The sequence below is a fragment of the Rhincodon typus genome, chromosome 26 (genome assembly GCF_021869965.1).
Source record: "Rhincodon typus isolate 14 chromosome 26, sRhiTyp1.1, whole genome shotgun sequence".
Classification (NCBI taxonomy): Eukaryota; Metazoa; Chordata; class Chondrichthyes; order Orectolobiformes; family Rhincodontidae; genus Rhincodon; species Rhincodon typus.
Window position 1 is genome coordinate 6610845 of NC_063357.1, and position 20440 is coordinate 6631284.

The following is a 20440-nucleotide window of genomic DNA, read 5'->3' on the forward strand; positions in this document are numbered from 1 at the left end:
TGGGCCTGAAATGTTAACTCTGTTTTCTCCTTCACAGATGCTGCCAGACCTGCTGAGCTTTTCCAGCAACTTTGTTTTTGTTCCTGCTTGATGGGCACCCCATCATCACCGTTCACATTTCCTCACTTCAACACCAACACATAGGGACCTGTCCTCTGCAGGTAAATAGAACATTGCACCAATTTGAATGAAACAAAAACCTGGGGCCATTTCATTCCCTAGGATATTCATCATTGTAACACCTTGACGAATCAGAGCTGTCATGCCAACCAATCAGCACCCTGTTCTCTTGCAGTATCAACTGTTGCTCCCTTTGAAATGTGGTATTCTTGCATCTGTCCTGACAAAAAGGAACAACAGTATGTCTATTTCTCAGCAACAGTCAAGTCTGTATTACAAACAAAACAAGGTCTTTATTCTCTTCATCCTGTGATCTATCTGTGCTGAAAGGGGCTGACTGTTCATCAGAGCACAGCACTAACCACGTTTCCATGAGTAACAGATGCTCCAGACGACTACCCAGCCATATTTGTGATGCAGGAATTAAGAGTTGAAGGACAGCAGTGTATTTTCACCAAGCTATTTCAGCAAGCTATTTCAGCAAAATTGAGGGACTAACTCCTGAACAATCTTTAAACAGTTTTGGGACAACGTGTCTCTGATTAATCAAACTTGATTTGTGTTTTGCCACATTTCTCACACAGATATTTCTGGATGACCTGATGCACAATTTATCTGATATGTATTTTGCTGGATCAGAGACATTAGGAAAGAACCCTGTGCACAAAGCAATTTTAAACACTTCATCAAGGAAGACCTGGCACAAAAGACCAATCCTGCTATTAATGCATGGAAGAAAGCTCCCAGTTCTGATTTAAACCAGTTTTTATTATGAGGGCTCGACTATGTGAAGCAGTAACTGGCACTCAGGGAGCCCCAGCATGAATCACACTAAAATGGTCATAGCTGATCTTCACCTTCGACTCCATTTTCTCACCTGTTCCCCATATCCTCCCAGTTGCTGAGGCTAAAAACACATCCATCCCAGCCTTAAATCTATTCAACAATGGAGCATTCGCAATCTCCTGGGACAGAGAATTCTAAAGATTCATAACCCTTTCAGTGAAGTGATTTCACCTCATCTCAGTTTGGATGTTGAATTAGAAGTAGAATTAGCTTTATTGTCACATGTACTCAAATGAGTACAGTGAAGAGTTTACAAGTCATCTTGGTACAAAGGTACAGATTCTTAAGAACAAATTCTCAGGGAAAAATAAGTTAGAAAAATAAAGAAGTAAAATGCCCAGCACTGCAGATCATAGACTAAATTAGAAAGATAAAGAAATAAAATGCTCAGAATAACATTCCTTCCAACCCAGTCCACGCCAGCACCTAGACCCTAGTCCGTGCCGCGCTTGACTCCAGACCATGTCCGGCTTTACCTCGAGGCTCTTGAGGCCAGGAGACTGCTCTGGAATCACTTTGAAGCCTCAAGTTCATGCTGAGCACATGCCGGGCTGGGAGACCACCACACAGGGCCGAGAGATGCCCATGCAGGGCCACCGATAAACCATCGTGCCAGGCTGGAGACAGCCACACCAGGCCAAGAGGACACTAGGCTGAGAGGATGTCACCCTGAGAGATCACCACGCCAGGTCCACACTGAGATCGGAAGATCAGAACATCGCCGAGAAGAAAGAAGGAGAAAAACACAAAAGAGAAAGAAAAAAGGGAAGACAAAACAAAAGAAACGGATGGAGCTCCAGCTGAAGAGTCCTACTCTGCCGCCATCTTGCAAGAACAGATGCAAGATGTAGCCCTTAACTAGATAACTTATTTTTATTTGTTCACAGTCTGTGGGAGTCACTGGCTATGCCATCATTTTTTGCCCATCCTCAATTGCCCATGGGGCAGTTAAGAGTTGACACATTGTTATTGGTTCGGAGTCACATGTAGGTCAGACCGGTTAAGGGTGGAAGATTTCCTTCCCTAAAGGACAGATGGATTTTGATGACAATCGACAGCAACTGCATGCGCACCATTGGGTAAGGTTTTTATTCCAGCTTTTCTCTAAAACTAAATTGAAATTACACTATCTGCCAGGGTGGGATTTGAACCCATGACCCCAGGGCAACAGCCTACAGTTTGGAATGACTAGTCCAGTGACATTACCATGATGCCACAGGCTCCCCGTAAAAACAAACAATAGCACTAAGAAAGGAGCGAGCACAGGCCCTTCCCTGCTGCTTCAATGTGCGACATTGGTTGTTGTGAGGCAAGAAATGATCCTGCAGCGATGATGTGCATTGTAAAAATATCGGCCATTAAGATATCCAGTACGGGGTAATGGGCAGATAGCCACAAACCGGACTCTCTGGTATAAAGCCGAATGAATTGCCACTCTAACAGAGAATGTAGGAAGTGGGAGAGAATTTAGCATTAATTGTAGCTGAGTTGGTAGCATTCGCCGCCTAGGGTGGAAGGATGTGGGTCATAGCCCGACTGCAGAGATGTCAGCATACAGACAAAGCTGACAATCCATTGCCAGAACTGGGGGAGGGCTACACTGTCAGAGATGCCAGAGATGTTAACAACTTTGAGTCTGATTCAGCCCTCTTGGGTGTATGTACTGGAGCCCACAATATCATAACCCGCACATGTCTCTCAACCAACATCAGATAATTTGGCCATTATTAATGATTCTTTATGGGTGTTTGCTGTGTGCAAATTGGTCATCATGTTCCCTACTGCAAAAGTAAACTGCAAAATACTTTGGGACACGCTGACGTTAAGAAAGGCACTATGATCAATATACTTACAGCACAGAAAGAGGCCAGTTGGCCCAACGAGTCCATGCTGATGGTAAGCCATGTTCCTTCTTCAATTTTATGTGACTTTTGGAAATACTAGCAAATGCTTCCCATTCAAAATACTCACTGCAGATCTAAATTATTCCACTATCGCATGCTTCCCTATCTCTGGAGCCTTTTCTAGACCCGCAATCCTGTGAGATCTCTCCATTCCTCTAAGACTGGCATTTTCCAAGCTTCTTTTGACCAAATCTGTGACCTCTACCATCTAGAAGGACAAGGTCAGCACATACATGGGAAAGCCACCATCTGTAAGTTCCCTCCAAGCCTCTCTCCATCCTGACTTGGAAGAACAGCACTATTCTGTCACTGCAATTGAGTCAAAATCCTAGAGCTCCCTCCCTAACAGCACTGCGCATGTCCCTCCACGACATGGACTGTGGCGGTTCAAAAAGGCAGCTCACTATCTTCTCCTCGAGGGAAATTTGGGATGGGCAACAAAAGCAGGCCTGGCCAGTGAGGCCTACAACTTAGGAATGAATAAAAGGTATCTCCTTTCTTCATCACATCACAGGTGGGTGTGCCATCTAGGCCTGATGCTCCAAAAACCATCAACCAAAGACTCTTCTCCTCTCTCTACCTTCACTCTCTCCCCTCAAAATATAGGGCTTCTGTTTAACCAATTTCTGCCCTCCCGCATGCACTACCACCCCATTCCCACAGCCAACAACCCATAGACAGACTCTCCTTTACCCGACTGAACAATTCTCAAATACAACCAGCCCTTTGCTCACCTCTTTTCTAATTTATGCAGTTAATAAGCAATGTGTTCAATTATAATGTTTTAAAAATCCTAATTTTTTTTTCTCCCTGATTGTTCACAACAGTGTCCTATAGATCAATCTTCAGTTCCGGCCGATCCCATGAATATCCTGGAGATTTGACATCCATCTGTTCTTTCAGCAACCCACCCCAATGTCTCCTTAATTAGCTAGCTGTCCATTTACTGGTTGAAAAGCTTCCATCAGATGCCTTGGGATGTTTTTCTTCATTAAAAGTACTATATAAACAGCAAGTTGTTGTTACGGTAATTTCCTTTTCCAACACTAGTTACCCTGAGGAATTACAATCTATTATTAACACTTTTTTTTTGCTGTGGTCCTGACCGGGAGGTTAAAAGCGATAACAAAAGTAAAGATTTCAATTTCCTTCCTATATTGAAAGCCCCTTTCACAGCAGCCTGATGTAATCTGCAGAGTTGTATTGGTGCAAATAATCTTATTTTTTGACTGCGTGCACAGGATTTGCATAAAATGCAGAGAAAGACAAATAGACACATTGTTCAGTCGGCTTCTAATCCTGAATTAGATCCAAAATGAGAGAAAGGCAAATTAAATGTGGCAGCTCAATCAGCATTTCATTAATGCCACACATTCTGGGCCTTATAATACCTCACAACTATCCCTCTCTGTCCCAGTTTCCCACAACCAGTTCTCTCACCATTGGGACACAAAGAGATCTCCTTCAGGCATGTTGAGTCTGCCTCACTCAGTGAATACTCTGCAAGGTTAAATTCAGCGGGTGAATTAGCAGACTGGATGCCGAAAGGATAATTCCCCTTGCAGGAGAGACCAGAATTCAATTGATCTGTGGAATTCCCTTTGCCGGAGCACAGAAGAGGCAGGGTCTATAGATATATTAAGACTGAGTGAGATGGATCCTTGATCAATGGCTGGCGAGGGAAGTGGGGGGAGCAGACAGCAAAGTGGCTTTTTTAAAAATTCGCTCGTGGGACATGGGCATCGTTGGCTTTTCAGCATTTGTTGCCCATCCCAAGTTGTCCTTGAGAAGGTGGTGATAAGCCACAGTCCACGTACTGTAGATGGACCCACTATGCCATTAGGGAGGGAATTTTAGGATTTTGACCCAGTGACAGTGAAGGAATGACGATATCTTTCCTAGTCATGTTGGTGAGTGGCTTGGAGGCAAACTTGCAGGTGATAGTGTTCCCACGTATGTGCAGCCCTTATCCTTCTAGATGGAAGTGGTCATAGATTTGAAAGATGCTGTCTAAGGATCTTTGGTGAATTTCTGCAGTGCATCTTATAGATAGTAGCACTGCTGCTACTGAGTGTTGGTGATGAAGGGAGTGAATGCTTGTGGATGTGGTGCCAATCAAGCGGGCTGCTTTATCCTGGATGGTGTCAAGCTTCTTGAGTGTTGTTGGGGCTGTACCCATCCAGGCAAATGGGAAGTATTCCATCACACTCCTGACTCATTCCTTGTAGATGGTGGACAGGCTTTCAGGAGCCAGGAGGTGAGTTACTCACCACAGTATTCATAGGCTATGAACTGTTCTTGAATCTACTGCATTTAAGTGGCAAGGTCAGTTGAGTTTCTGGTCAATGGTAACCCCAAGGATGCTGATAGTGTAGGATTCAGTGATGGTAACACCACTGTACGTCAAGAGGCATTGGTTAGATTGTCTCTTATTGGAGATGGTCGTAGCCTGGCATTTGTGTGGTGCGAATGTTACTTGCTACTTTTTAGCCCAAGCCTGGACATTGTCCAGATCTTGTTGTATTTGAACACAGACCGCATGTGTATCTGAGGAGTTGCCAATGGTGCTGAACATTGTGCAATCATTGGCGAACATCCCCATTTCTGACCTTATGATGGAGGGAAGGTCATTGATGAAGCAGCTGAAGATGTTTGGGCCCAGGACACTACCCTGAGGAACTCCTGCAGAGATGTCCTGGATGACTGACCTCCAACAACCACAACCATTTTCCAATATACCAGGTATGACTCCAAACACCGGAGAGTTCGCCCCCTGGTACCCACTGATTTCAATTTTGCGAGGGCTCCTTGATGCCACACTTGGTTAAATGCAGCCTTGATGTCAAGGGCTGTCACTCTCACCTCACCTCTGGAATTCAGCTCTTTTGTCCATGTTTGAACCAAGGCTGTAATGAGGTCAGGAGCTGAGTGGCCCTGGTGGAACCCAAACTGGGCATCACTGAGCAGGTTATTGCTGAGCAGGTGCTGCTTGATAGCAATATTGATGACACCTTCCATTACTTTACTGAGAATAGACAATGGGTGGGAACTGGCCACGTTAGATTTGCCCAGCTTTTTGTGAACAGGACATCCTTGGGCAATATTCCGCATTGTTGGTAGATGCCAGGAACAGTACTAGAACAGCTTGGTTAGGGGAGCAGCAAGTTCTGGAGCACAAGTCTTCAATACTATTGCTGGAATGTTGTCAGGGCCCATAGCCTTTGCAGTATCCAGTGTCTCCAACCGTTTCTTGATATCACGTGGAGTGAATCGGATTGGCTGAATACCAGCAGTTGAGGCCACAATCAGACCAGCTGTGATCTTATCAAATTTAACAGCCTCAAAGGGCCAAATGGCTGCTCCACTCCTCATTTTTAAGTTCACTACAGATGGCATGTTATCCTAAGTATTAGCCTTTACACTGTCATCTTTCAGCAGGCTAATCTTCTTCTATGTACCAACAGCAATATAGCAACACCTTCCCTTGATTTCTGGTGCTCTCCAAATACTTGGCTTCTTTGCCAAAGCAGAGCGCCCGCAGTGGGGGATGATCACATCCGAGCCGGATCTAGACCTCAAATGAAACAGCATGAACACTTTCTGCCTGCACTGAGGTGTGGCCTGCAGTCAGCTGTGAACAAACAGAGGGCACCTGGCTTTATGGGAGTTGGTGGCAAAGAGGTACTGCCACTGCACTTGTAGTCATGAGAGTCAAGCAATGCCCCTCCAGCATGGGCTCAGATTTTACTTGGGAGCTGGTGGAATTTAGCTTCAATTCATAAATATCTGGAACTGAAAGCTAGTCAGTTCCTACCACTTTGCCATAAAAATCTCTTTGGTTCATTTATGTCCTTCAGGGAAGGAAATCTGCCATTCTTACCTGCTCTGACCTACTTGTAACTCCAGACCTACAGCAATGCACTTGACTCTCAACTTTCCTGCAGATACCCAAATCCTATGAAAAAATTCTTGAGAACCTAATTGATTAACCTCCGACAGAATGAAGCTGATTCTTTAATGACAACTGGAGTTTCAAACTCTCCTAATGCCATAATGTATCAGTGGCCCAACAATGCCTGGCTTTATTTGCACTGTTTTATAAATCTTCCCACTTAAAAATATCCCGATAAAAATATCAACCACAGTTACTATGACTTTTGTTGCTGAGAGAGCTGCAGTCATTGGGAGATTAATTTTAACAACAGCATTTCATGTTAAAAATAAGTTTGTTTTCACAAATTCACAAACAGACAAACCTGTCAATGGATTCAATGCACGGCTAAAGATCAGCTCTTTGTTGGGTTTGGCTGGTTTCTGATAACCGAGGGCAACACCACGGCATAACGTATTGGTTCCCTAGGCTGGGCATGCAAAACATCAGGGTGCATGACCCATTGGTCTCAACACTGCCAATCGGCTGGGCACATGATTGCTCAGAGCTTGGATGAATTGGAGGAAAGTACAGACTTGTATTTATATAATGCCTTTCACAACCTTGAGATGTCCCATAACTCTTTTTGTTGTCAAAGAATGGGGGTCATAGGAAGCACAGTATTTGTCTAAAAGAGTGATTCCACAAACAGTAACGTGATGATGAGCAGTGAAAGTGTCAGTCGAGGAATGAGTATTGGCCAGGACATTGGTCTGTCACGTCCACCAGGGAGGACAAGTGGGGCCTTGGTTTAATGTCTCATCTTAAAGGCAGTGGCATGTAAGGGCTTTAGACCCTGGAGCAATTTCGCAATGAGGTCACAGAGCTGCTCCTCACTGGGCATAAATAGTAGTGTGGCCACAGTTAGAAGAGAGAGAAAGAAATATATGGAAACTTAGGCAGAATCCTTAAATCTGACTAAGTGTACAGGAAGCACATGGCTGGAGCTCATGGTTGGCATTCATGGCTGGCTTTTCAATAATGGAACAGTAAGATTCCAGCCTGGTATATCTGTGGTTGCCATATATTGTAGCATTTAGTCTTTATATGTTAAAAAAAAGTGTTATAAAGAAAACTCAAGCCTTGAGACAGTTCCTGACCTCGCCTGCTCCTCAACCAGCTTGTCTTGATCCCAGGCTCATGGATGTGTCCATAAAACCAGACAACAAAAGAGACAGCACGTCTGCCAATATAGCATTCCTTCAGTACTACACTAGAAGTGTCAGCCTCAAACTTGTGTTCATGTTTCTGAAATAGGATTGAGCTCACAACCTCGGAGAAAGTGGTCAAATGTCACCAACTGAGACATCTAGAAGATGACCATGATTGGATGGGATACTCATGTCCTTTAGGGAAGGAAACCTTGCCTGGTCTGGTCTACATGCGATTCCTGACCCACTGCAATGTGGGTCAGGAATGACTCTTAAATGCACGATGGGTTGGCCTGGATACAATCAGTTCATGGGGCATTCAGGATAGTAACTAAGCCTGACCTTGCCCTGACACCCACATCGCATGAAAGAACAAATAAAAAATACAACCAGGGTTGAATAATGGCTGCCAGGAAATCCTTTCATTGAAAAAAAATATTCAACATAAAAATTGAAAGGAAGTTAAAATGAACGAGCAGAGGGTGAGGTAGTTTAACCAGATTATCATCAGAGACCCATTAACCCTGGTCTTGCTCTCACAATGTATCTGCTTTCATCAAAGACATGCACTCAGTTTATTGTTTTTAAACTCTGCATTGCACCTCATTTATCAAGATTATCAGGGTTTCTATTTAGAACTCGGTGATAAAGTGAAAGTGTCATCATTATGGGATTTACATACTGTGATATATCGAGCAAAGGGTCCAAACCAGTTAATACCTTTAAAACCATCACTTGCCCAGACACAAATTCATTCCGTCTTGGAGAGAGGGAAAAGTAATGGATTATGAGAACAGTTCGTTTTAAAGGCAGCTCTTTTATTTGATCAATTGAATGTTAACCCCACAACTGTCCTCTTACTGCATTCGCTGGTGTAATTACTTTAAGCAGGAGGAATTGCTGGCCTTATTTGTGTGCGGTTCAGCAAAGCATGAGTTAACTTTGGGTTACCCAATTTTTCCTCTTCACTTCTGGGCTTTTTTCTAGAGTACAGGATAGGGGGGAGAAGATGGGAAAAGGAGGAGGGAGGAGAGAAGTAGAGGGCGGAGGGAAGAAGGATTGCGGAGGTAAAGAATGGAGAGAGTGAAGGGTTGGGGGGGACAGGTAGAGGGAAACTGCGAGCAGAAGGTGGAGAGGGGATGGAGAAAGGGGCTAGGGGACAGAGGGAGTGGGGAGAAAGGCAGATTGGAGAGAGGAGGATGGGAAAGAGGGAGGTGGTGAGGGGGTAAAATGGTGGGGGTAAGGTAGAGAGTGGGAAGATGGAGAGGCTACGAAGGATGAGGATGATGGGGAGAGGAGGGATGGGAGGAGGGGCAGGCTGGATGGGAGGAGGGTAGGATGGAAGATCGAGATCGAGTTATGAGGAAAGGGGAAGCAGAGTGCTGGAGAAGGGAAGGTGAAGTGGGATAGAGACCCTGACAGTCCTGTAGCACCACATTCTGATCTTGTTCGTGTGACACACAGGACAGTAAGTGCTGTTAGGCTACCTGAAAGTGACAGACAATTTTACAGTGTGACACCACCATCACTGTGCACTCTTCCACGGGGCAGTAATCAGAAATATAACCCTCCCCAGCCCCCGGCCTGTATTAAACCTCTCTTGGCTTCCTTTCTTTTTGTTTCTCTGAGCCTTCTCTACTCTGCCCATACTATCATTCACCCAAATGGGTTTTGGAGCCGATCCCCTCTGAACTGAGCTGTAGGATCACGCCGCAAACAAGGAAGCCATTCTGCCCACAGTGCCTGTGCTGTCTGTTTGAAAGAGTTCTCCTGTTCACCCCACCCCCTTGCCCTGTTCCCATAGCTACAAACTTTGTTGCTTTCCAAGTATTTATAATCGCAGAATCCCTATAGTGTGGAAGCAGGCCATTCGGTCCATCGAGTCCACACTGACTCTCCAAACAGCGTCCCACCCAGACCGGCCCCCCTACCCTATCCCCATAACCTGCACTTCCCAAGGCCAATCCACCTAGCCTGCATATCCCTGGACACTATGGGGCAATTTAGCACGGCCATTCCACCTAACCTGCACATCTTTGGACTGTGGGAGGAAGCCAGAGCATCTTTGTCCAATTCTCTCCTGAAAGTGAGTGATGAATGAAACACTTTAGGATGTTTTGCAAGGTAAAGGTGCGTTATCAATGCAATGTCCTTGTAGAACTAGCATTCAACATCCTCTCAGACAGTGCATTTCAGGTAAAGTAAATCCCCTCATTGACCCTAGGCTGAGAGCTGGTTAGTTTATTTCATTGTTTTGGAATTGAATTTGAATCTCACTCCTCCTTGTTCAGCCTTGTTCCTGACTGGTTGTTGACACTGCTATTTCTGAACGAGAAGGATGTGGGGGGTGTTGGAACCTGAACCCACGCTGAGAAACACAACTCACTACCCCTGGCTTTTCCTGGTGCAAAATTAGATGTAAATCTCTCCTAATTCTATTGCTTGTTCTGCCGTTTCTGCATTGGGCACCATATTCGCTTTTAGTTGTCCATGATGCTCATAAGATTACAGAGAACATGCAGCATAGAAATGGCCCTGTCCAGAGGTCCCCAGCATTACAGGTGGTACTCAGGGTACTGTCCTAGGCCCAACTATCTTCAGCTGTGTCATCAATGACCTTCCTTCCATCGGTAGGTCAGAAGTGGGAATGTTTGCTAAGGATTAAAAATCCACATCCACTCCCTTCACCCTAGGTGCTCAGTAGCAGCAGTGTCTGCTATCTCCAAGATATTGGAGAAATTCATATGGGCTTCCAAACCCATGACCACTTCTATCTAGGATGAGAGCAGCAGATACATGGGGATTTGCAAGTTTTTCTCCAATCCACTCACCAGCCTGAGTTGGAAATATATCATTATTGCTGGTTCAAAATCCTGGAATTCCCTCTCCGAGGGCTTTGATGGTATACCTGCAGCACATGGGCTGCAGAGTTTCAAGAACGCAGATCACCCCTATCTTCTTAAGGCCAGTAAGGGAAGGGCAACAAATGCTGCTCCAGCCAGCAGTGCCCACATCCCATGAGTTAATTTAAAAAAAAGGCCATTCAGCTAACCAATCCATGTTGCTCCACTCGAGTCCTCTGTCCCCCATCTTTCTTCATCTAAGTCTATTATTGTAACCCTTTTCCCTGCTCCCTCACTTGCTTACATAGTTTTCCATTCAATACATTGGTGGTATTCACTCAACTCCTCTCTGTGGTAGCTGCTGGTATGCCTCTGTCATTATGACACTATTCCTTTAAGATATAAAGGTATATTTACTCATGCTCATAATATCATTACTCTATCATAGCCTGTGACCTGACGGTACAAAGATTTCAGACTCTATCTTAACTCAGGCCACTTAAACCATGACATGTACTGCTCCTTGTAATCGAATAGCCTAACACTAGCCCAGATTGGACAGGCCTGCAAGTGAAATATCAGTATATATCAGTGAGCTCATGTAAACCCCTGTTGGATCTTTCAATGCCACATTACTCATGACTAGTTCTTATATTGTGAGGGATAACACAAGCATTCTTGCATTAGGTGCACGTCAGTAATGCACTCCACATTCTCACTACTTTCTGGATAAAGATGTTTCTTCCAGATTCCCTATTGGAAATTCTTGGTGACTATTTTACATTGATGGCCCCTGATTGTAGTCTTCCCCACAAGAGGAACCATTCTCTCTGCATTTACTCTATCAAGCATTAGTTTCCTTAAGTAGTTTAATCAGAAGGGGCCTAACAATGTAGGAATCCAATGGCAAACGTGGGTAGATACAACTGAACCTTCCTGTCCAGGGTGAGATCAGTCATTGGGCAGTCAAACTAACAGCTGCTGAAGGGAACCACTGGAAGACAGCCCTCCACAAAGTGGAAGGAATAAGACCCAGGAAACTTCCAATTTCTACTATTGAGGGTCTAGGGGAAGCAGAAGTGCTCCAGAAATAAACTCCAACCTTGATGCCGGTTCGTCTGAGGTTCTCACTATGAATGTGATAAGCATCCTCAGGAGTGAAGGGCGTCAGAGATTGGAAGAAATATAGGTTACTGCAGTGATGTAACAAAAGGTCATTGACCTGAAACATCAACTCCGCATCTCTCTCCATCAATGCTGAGTATTTCTTGCTGACACGATGGTTGTCCAGCATCCGCCACATTTTCCTTTAGTTTAAAGGCAGTGAGAAAGGCTGGTCCTCCTGTCATGAAACAGCAACACTGGGAGAAATGGGGAGAATGAGAGGGACAGCGGGGCACATGAGGAAGAAAGGGATAAGTACAAAACAGAAAGAGAGATGAGCAGCGGGAGAGACGATAAAAAGAGGAACTAGAAAAGAGTTAAAAAGACAGAGAAAGCTGTAACAGGAGAGTGAGGGAGGGGGAAGAGAGAGCACAAGGAGACAGACTAAGATCAGGTTAATGAAACCAATTTTCTTTTTTTTTGAAAAAAGACTTGATGTAAATGAAGAGTTCAAGGGAGATTATTCAGGCAAGGTGCTATATAGATAGCGAATCATTAAAGTTGAGTGATTTTAATTGTGGTCTATTAATAACTCCTTAGCAGGCACAGAGAGGTGGGGGGTAGGGGGCCCACCCTCTGCTGATGGTTGAACACCAAGATAGCATCACTCAAAGAAGTTAGCAATCATGTTTGCTGGAAACCGATTAAAGATTTTTGCGTTGTCAGGGTAACAGTCATGCTGTCATGCAGACAAGCTTCAACATGGGGTTTTTCCAAGTGCACAGAACACAATGAGAAAATTACCTGCATGGTCTGGATAACATCACAAATTTAGACGAAGCACTGAGGAATATGTAAAGAGCATCTGGAGTGCTGTTGTTCCCACCAGAATTCCAGGTCTTCCCACCGCCTGTTGTCTCAGGGCCGCTGTGTGCCAGCTGTTGTGATTGACCAACTTTGACCTTCAGTCAGTCTCTCATTTCCCCTGAGCTAGCAAAGTATAATGATGAGTTGTTCCAGCGATGGGTCTGCTTGAGAGTCTGTCCCTGCCTCTTTGACCAGCACATGCTGATATGTCCTTGTACCTATTTAGAAGCATCGGTACGAAAGGGTATTGTATAAACTGGACATACTCTTGCCGGGTTATGGGGACGAGTCAGGGGGATGGAGCTAAATGTGGAGAGACATGGACTTGAGGGGCTGAATGGCTTGAAGTAAATGACTTTATGACCGCATCCTTCGTTGCAATTGCTCTACCACTGGTGACCAGCTGCAGTGCTATCAAGGCCCATAGCTCTGCCTCGGAGAACGGCAGCAGGCTTACAGGGGGTTTGAGAAAATATTTTTTTTCACCAGGAAGGTAGCAGGAACCTGGAATGCACTGCCAGTAGAAGTGGGAAACCTCACAACCTTTAAAGGTTACCGTGGTTGAGTACTTAACATTTCGTAACATTCAAGGCTAGGGGCGAAGTGCTGGAAAATGGGATTAGTGGATGATGGGCCAAAGGGTCTCTTCTATGCTGTCTGACTCTGGAATTGCCTCTCAGAACCTCTTCCTTGATCACACCTCTGTGCAGCACACTGGGATGTTTTGTGATGTCAACGGTGTTAAATAAATGCAAACTGTCATTGTTGTTGCTGCTCCAGGCATCAGAAGTGTGGGGCAGTCCCAACAGCCTGTGAGTTTCACCTGAGGTCAGTCGCACAAGGTTGTGTCAAGGTAGGCAACGATTTACTTAAGCTGGAAATTCAATCTCCGTGATAGGTGTTGGCCAGGACCGAAGAACTTGGTTGGTGCATGTAATGCCACTGTTACATTTTCAAGCAAACCTCTGTGCCACATGCTAACTTGGGATTCAAACTTTGGAGGTGAAATATCTACACGGCAGTGCATTTTGACCCTGGCCACCATGAATGGACACAATGCTTTGAATAGCGATCATTAACAGAATCCAATATAAAAACTTAAAACTGAATTGGGGGAGAACTGCCCCCTCTTTCACCACTAAGTGCTAAAGAAAGAGTTGAGTGTGGAAGCTATCCACCTTGCACTCATCAGGACAGATACAAGAGTGCCAAATTTCAATGGGAACAACAATTTATATTACACGAGAAAAGTGGTTTGATTGATTGAAAAGTCAGTTCTGATTGGTCGAGGCATTGCCACAGAGAATACAACGTGGGCTATGCCCCCTGTGTTTTTGTTTAATTCAGGAAAGTCTGGACATGTTCCTTCTGCCTGGAGAGGATAGATCCCTGGATGTGAATACATGCAGCTTCTAGTGTAAGTGAGCCACAACAATCTGAAATATGTGGATGAAGTCAACAGGGAAAATAACCCCAATCCTTCAGTCTAATTTGCTTCATTGTTTGATTTTCTATCGTTCTCCCCCACCCCTCCCCTTTCCCAGATGGAGTGGAGGTTAGTGGTTATACTTAGAGTAAAAAGTCCCCGCTGCTGATCACACACATCTTTCACTAATGACTGTCTCAAGAAAATATATGCGATTGACAACTGGGCACTGTTGCAATTGAACTGACTGTCTTCAATTTACAGTTTCCCATTTCTGTTGTTTAGAGGGGAGGTAGTTATGTAGTAGCAATGTCACAGAGAGGGGTTCAAATCCCACTGTGGCAGACAGTGAAGTTTGAACTCAATGAAATCAGGAATGGACAACCAGCCTAATGGTGACTATATAATCATGGTCAATTGTCAATAAAACCCATTTGATTCACTAACGGTGTGTGCACGTGTGCATGTGTTAGAGAGAAAAGTTGCTGAACCTCTTTCCCACTGTTTTGCTAAAATGAAGATAACACCTTTATAATAAAGAAGGAAAAAGTGAGATTCCTCGCCCTTAAAGACAACAATAATTGCATCTTGGTAATGTCTTTAACATTTTGAGAAATTCCAAACGTGATTACTGTGAAGCAACATGTGTGAGGCCAAAGAAGGCAGCATCTAGACATGTGAGCAAGAGCTTGCTCCAACAGGGCGGTTTTAGTGAGGGTCTTCAAGACAGAACAGAAAGATTGACGGAGGCAATCATACTACTTAGGACTTAGTGAAGAGTGAAAATTGAAGCAGGTTTCTTACATGTAGCTTCACATATTTCTTCATGGATCTGGACTGCTAGACAAACTGGAACAATGTCATGTTATATCATCATGAAGTAAAAAGCAGTCAAGGACAAGCCAATTGTGACAGGCAAGACAGAAAGTGGACCACTTCAGAACAGTGGCTATTATCTCAATTTTTCTTGTATCAAGAGAGTGTGTTTGCTTGTATTTACTGTTTGCTTACTGGTCTACATTATTCATTGCTATTTCTTGTCTCTGTGAGGCACTAGGTTCTGGCTTCAAGCCCTGGAACAGGTCTTGAACATCATCCAGGCGTGACATACACAAGAAATACCAACGTAAAAGAGATCAACATTTTATACTGTATGAGAAGAAAGACCTAAGTGGTTGGCAAGTGGATTCTGATTGGTCGTGGTGTTGCCATGGAGAATGAAGCAGTTCGATAATAACAGACAGTTAAAGAGAACAAAGAACAGTACAGCAGAGGAACAGGCTCTTCGGCCTACGAAGTCTGCACCAGCACATGATACCTGTCTAACTGAAGACCTTTTTGCTTCTCCTGTATCCCTCTATTCCCTTCTTATTCACGTATCTGTCAAGATGCCTCTTAAACATTGCTTTTGTATCAGTCTCCACCATTTCCTCTCGCAACGCATTCCAGGCACTTACCAGCTTCTGTGTAAAAAACTTGCCTCTCACATCTCCTGTAAACTTACCCTGTTACCTTAAACTTGTCCCCCTAGAAATTGACATTCCTACCCTGGGAAAAAGACTCCAACTATCCATTCTATCCCCGCTTCTCATAATTTTGTAAACTTCTATCAGGTCACCTCTCAGCTTTCGACATTCAAATAAAAACAAACCAAGTTTGTCCAACCTCTCCTCATAGTTAATACCCTCCAAACCAGGCAACACCTTGGTAAATGAATTCTGTACACTATCCAAAGCCTCCACATCCTTCAGGTTGTCTGGCGACCAGAACTGTATGCAATATTCCAAATGTAGCCTAACTAAAGTTCAATACAGTTGCAAGATGACTTGTCAATTTTTATACTCCATGCCATGACTGATGAAGGCAAGTAAGCCAAATACCTTTTTGACCACCTCATCCTCTTGTGTTGCCACTTTCAGGGAACTGAGGACCTATACTCCTAGATCCCTCAGTAGTTGATGTGATAAAGGATTTTGCCATTTACTGTGTACTTCCCTCCTACGTCAGATCTTCCAAAATGTATCACCTTGCATCTGCCCAGATTACATTCCATCTGCCATTTCTCTGCCCAAGTATCCAGCCTAGCTATCCAGCCATATCCTCAGGTAATCCTCCTCACTACCGCAGCTCCCCCAGTCTTTGTGTCATCTGTAAACTTAATAATCAGTTCACCTACATTCCCCTCCCAATCATTTACGTTTATTATACTCAACAGGGGTCCCAGCACTGATCCCTGTGGAACACAACTGGTCATAGATCTCCAGTCAGAGAAACATCCTTCCATTGTTACACTCTGTCTTCTCTGATTAAGCCAGCTCTGTATCGATCTTACCAGTTCACCACAGTTCCCTTACGACTTCACATTTTGTTTGAGCCTGTCATGAGCGACCTTGTCAAAGGCCTTGCTAAAGTCCAAACAGACAACTTGCACTGCCCGCCCTCATCAATCATTTTTGTCACTTCCTCAAAAAACTCAATCAAGTTCGTGAGACACAACCTTCTCTGTACAATACCATGCTTCCTATCGCCAAGAAGTCCCGAAGAATCTTCTCTAATAATTTCCCTACCATTGACATATGGGTCACTGGCCAGTAAATTCTCAGATTATCCCTGTTGCCCTTCTTAAACAAAGTAACAACGTTGTCTATTCTCCAGTACTCTGGGACCTCTCCTGTGACTAAAGGGGAAACAAAGATTTCGTACAAGGCCCCAGAAAGTTCCTCACCTGTCTCTTCAGCATTCTAGGATAGATCCCGTCAGGTCCTGGGACTTGTCTACCTTAGTGCGTCTCAAAACACCCGACACCACCACCTTTTTTATACTGACATTCCCTAGAATATCAACATACCCATCTACAGACTCACCATCCAGCACATTCTTCTTTGTGAATACCAACATAAGATATTCGCTAAGGACCTCTGGCTCCATACATAAATACCCTCCTTTGTCCTTGAGTGGGCCTACCCTTTCCTGAGCTATCCACTTACTCCTGATATGTAAATAAAATGCCTTGGGATTTTCCTTAATCCTGTTTGCCTAAGACATTTCCTGGGCTTTTAGCCCTCCTAATTCCTGCCAAACTCTCTTTAAATTTGAACTGAGCAGTTTGATTCTGATTGGTCGGAGCACTGTCTTGAGGAATGAACCAGTGAATGGCTGTCACCTCTTTTACTGAGTTGAAACGGATGTAGTGTGTACACATGTTCTCTCTGTCGGTAAATCAGAGGGCTCCATGATAGTATAGATAGGATATACAACTGGTTGACAGTGTAATGCTTTTCACATACGAAATTATTCAGCAAATGACATCCAGTCACAGAATCACATCTAATGTTGGGCACAGTATTTGAGTTTTGTAAACACAGGCTGTTTGGGTACGATCAGTTCCTTTTTTTCTACCTTGCCTGTTAATTCTTAAAGGGTGCACCCAGCAAGTCCCGGAACTCTGATGGACTTTCCCATCTGTAACTCAGGCCACCAACTGTAACAATCCTCGCCACTGCCCCAGTTTTGTTCAATAGATTTACCACACTTTAGGCCTCTTCCTGGCCACAGTTATTCTTGTCCTGATTGGATAAACTCACTTGGATATGACATTAAACCCCAGGCCTGCCTGCCCTCTTGGGCAGAAGATAAAACGTCTCGTGGGACTATTTCAACAAAGTGAGGGCAGATGCTCCTGGTCAATACTCATCACTCACTAGTGGGAGGCAATGGCCTAGTGGTATTATAGCTGGACTGTTAATCCAGAGACCCAGACAACATTCCAGGAACCCAGGTTCGAATCCTATCATGACAGATGGTGGAATTTGAATTCAATAAATATCTGGAATTAAGAGTCTAATGATGACTGTGAATCCATTGTTGATTGTTGGAAAAACCCATCTGGTTCACCATATCCTTTAGGAAAGGAAACTGCCATCCTTACCTGGTCTGGCCTACATGTGACTCCAGACCCACAGCAATGTGGTTGACTCTTAACTGCCTTCTGGGCAATTAGGGATGGGCAATAAATGCTGCCTGGTCAGCGATGCCCTCATCCCGTGAATGAATAAAGGGTTCAAATCCTGCCATGGCAGATGGTGAAATCTGAATTCAATAAATATCTGGAATTGAGAATCTAATGATGACCATGAATGATGTCGATTGTTGGGAAAACCCCATTTGGCTCTCTAATGTCCTTTAGGGAAGGCAACTGCCATCCTCACCTGGTCTGGCCGACATGTGGGACCAGACCCATAGCAATGAGGTTGACTCTTAACTTCCCTCTGGGCAATTAATGCTCGGTAATAAATGATGGGCAATAAATAACTGAATAAAACAAACTACAGAAAAAATTCTGTGCTCATCAATGTTCCCGCTAAACTGCAAGGCTGCTCCATGGTTCTGTTGATGGTGAATGGTGTCGGCACGCTGATCTGTGGCATTGACTTCCGGTTCTGGAGGTCACTGCTCTGTACGGACCTCGGCGGCCCATGAAGCTGTTAAGAAAATTAGAGGCAATGCTACTGGTGACCATTATACTGTTGCCAGTGGGAGATTGCTGGGTGCAAATTGGTTGCTGCGCCTTCCACATTAAAACAACAATTACATTAGAACAGTACTTCATTAGCTGTCAAACCTTTTCAGACCTTCCGAAGTTGTAAAAGGCATTACATAATGTTTTTTGTTTCACAAAGATATCACAGAAACAATCACTCCAAGCAGATCAAAAGTAACTTTCATTTTCCCTCTTCGTGTTTCACATCAGCTCCTGCTGAATCCCGCCACTCTTTCTCACATCCTTACTTCAATTAGAGCCATCTTTTCCCCAGCTCTTCCTCACCTGCTTGTAAAAATCCGTGAAGAAGCTCTGTTTCTGCTTCCTGCTATCCCCCTCCTTCACCCAACAACACACCTCTCCACAGAATGAAGCCCTTTGTATTTATTGTCACCTTCCATTTCAATTGTTAAATCAGCTTTCAATCCAGTTAGCTAATTTTTCATTAATTCCAATTCTTTAATCTCCTTTGAAAGCGTCAAATGCTGACCTTTATCAAATGGCTTCAGAAAATCTAAGTAATTTACTTTCATTGGACTGCTCTCATGCACTAATTGAATTACCTCCTCAAAGAAATCAGGAGATGCAAAAGGTATGACCTTATTTCCACTGAAACTACAATGATTATCATCTCTGTACTCATTCAATGAACACCAGCTCTGTAAAATATTTTGCTGGCTGCCAAGTTGCCTTAGCCACGGTTTGGGTCATCGCATTTTCACCTACAAACCACCAGTTCAACTCTCACCTGAGGACTTGAGTGCATAACCTCCATGGCTGACACTCCAATGTAACACCGAGGGAACCCTGCACTGTTGGAGGAGCTGTCTTTAGATTACTTAAATGAACCTTGAAGTATTTAGTGGTATCAGCGGCCACGAGACGACTGCACTGTTGTAAAAACCCATGTGGTACACTCATGCCATTTCAGTAAGGAAATCTGCCACCCTTACCCAGTCTGGTCAACATGTGACTCTAAAAACATGGTTGACTCCTAACTGTCTTTGCACCGGCTCAAGAGGGTATGTCACCAATTGCTTCTCAACGACAATTAGAGATGGGCAATAAATACTGGTCTTGCCCGCAGTGTCCATATTACATGAATGAAGAAATACAAATTGAGCCCTGATTCGAGACTGTGCAGCCAGGGAATAGCAACAGTTCCTCTAAGAATTTTATATCATACAAGGAGACCATCTCTCAATCTTCTACATTCCAGACCACATAAGACCAATCTATTAAAGCTCTCACATTGTTTCCTGGGAGAGAAGGTTGACCAATCCAGTCAACTTTTGTTGCATTCCCTCCTGTGCTGGTGTGCACCATTTTTATTGAAAGTCGTATCGGTTCTCAGCTTGGCATCAAGAAATAAACTTTTAGAATATCAATCTCAGTGCATTGTGGGACAGTGAATTGGACAACTGCGCCCAAGAGTGGAGGAAAATGCCAATCCCTGCACCGTTCCCCTTCAAAAAAGCACCTGGTTATGTTGTGTGAGACAACAAAGTACAGGGCTGGATGAACACAGCAGGCCAAGCAGCATCATAGGAGCAGAGAGGCTGACGTTTCGGGCCTAGACCCTTCATCAGAAAAGGGGGAGGGGAAGGGGGTTCTGAAATAAATAGGGAGAGAGTGGGAGGCGGATAGAAGAGGGATAGAGGAGAGGATAGGTGGAGAGGAAACAAACAGGTCGAAGAGGCGGGGATGG

The 20440-nt window shown here is 44.2% G+C and overlaps 1 protein-coding gene across 1 annotated transcript in view; it reads right to left on the bottom strand.

Moving 5' to 3' along the window:
• The window catches only part of dph1 (diphthamide biosynthesis 1), a 281422-nt gene that overhangs the window by 143379 nt on the left and 117603 nt on the right, over positions 1-20440 (bottom strand). The gene's annotated exons all lie outside the window — the stretch shown is intronic.